We start from the raw sequence: 1441 nt of genomic DNA on the forward strand, positions 1-1441 counted from the left end.
GAGTCCCTCTGGTATGTGTTACTCAGTTGCCCTATTCCTGGAAGTCTTCTATAATTTTTCAATCACACACACAAAACCCAGAGACTATATTAACTCTGGTCATGGCTTCAGGATAGGAAATATGGGGATGGTGAGTTGGAAGTTGTAGTAAATAGGAGCTGTGTGCCACAGAGCATACACAGGGATCTTTATTGTGATGAAAATGTTGTGTGTGTGTCAAATTAACCATCTTGCTATTTTTTTCCATGAGGATCTCATTTGAGGAACTGTATAGATGGAACACAGGATCTCTGAATTTTTCTTATAATTATATATCAAATGATAATTATGTCAAAATAAAATGGTTATTTATTTGAAAATAAATTTGATTGTAGTTAGTAAGTACAATTAGTGATTTATTACCATAATTCTGACAAGACATGGTGCTTATTCTCAGAAGAAATTAGCGAGAACAGTGTTTCATAGAACATAATAATCTGGCCACATTTTGGTTTTAATTAGAACTTTGCTTTTTAGATTCTCTTTTTAGTCTAAAATGTTGTGTAAAAAAAGAGTTGGTGATATGCCACATACATCTGCCAGGCATTATGTTAGTGTCTCTTATCTCTACACTTGTATCAATTACTTTGTGAGGCTGAGATTGAGAGTGTATTCAATTAATAATCTTTCTTATTAGTCATCTCTCATAGGGGATGATGCAGACGGGCATGCCATAAAGGGAGGTGCGGCAATACACTTTGACTTCTCCATTGGATTTATGTTCTTTCAACTATGACTTCAAAAACCTGCTGGACTGGCATCAAATCTTACTCATAGTGACTCGATAGGAGAGGGTCAAGGCTATAAGCTTTACAGAATTTGGTTGCCATATCTTTATTTCTAGTTCTATTCCAGTTGGAAGATTTAGACATTTGCTTTTTTGTTAGCATGGCTCACTTAGCCATTGAGTCACCAAGGCTTTTAAAATAAGATACTTTTGCATTACATTTTCATTAGTCCATGCCAGCTTATGAACTAGCAGCAGTTGATTGGAGACTTTTAATTATGTGAGAATCAAGGTAGAATATTGTGTTCTCTCAATGACTTTAGTGCACCACTGGAAGTCCCCTCGCCGGAAGTAGGAAGTCTCAGAGTTTCTGCTATCTGGCTGCTCCTCTCAACCTAATCTTCTAACAATTTCAATACTTTTTGATATCATCCAGTGTTAATGAAAGCAGATACTCCTCCCCTTCCTATTCAATATGGAGCTTTGGTGATGCAGTGATTACAGTTGGGCTGCAATCTGCATGGTCCAGAGTTTGAAACCAGCAGCTGCTCTGAGGGACAAAGACCGGGTTTTCTACTCTTGTTACAGTCTCAGAAATTCACAGGGGGTAATTCTACACTTTCCTGTAGGCTCACTATGAGTTGACATCAACTCAATGACAGTGATTTTTTTTTT

The sequence above is a fragment of the Echinops telfairi genome, unplaced genomic scaffold, assembly GCF_000313985.2.
Source record: "Echinops telfairi isolate 266 unplaced genomic scaffold, ASM31398v2 ScPeMD7_7469;HRSCAF=8507_0, whole genome shotgun sequence".
NCBI lineage: Eukaryota > Metazoa > Chordata > Mammalia > Afrosoricida > Tenrecidae > Echinops > Echinops telfairi.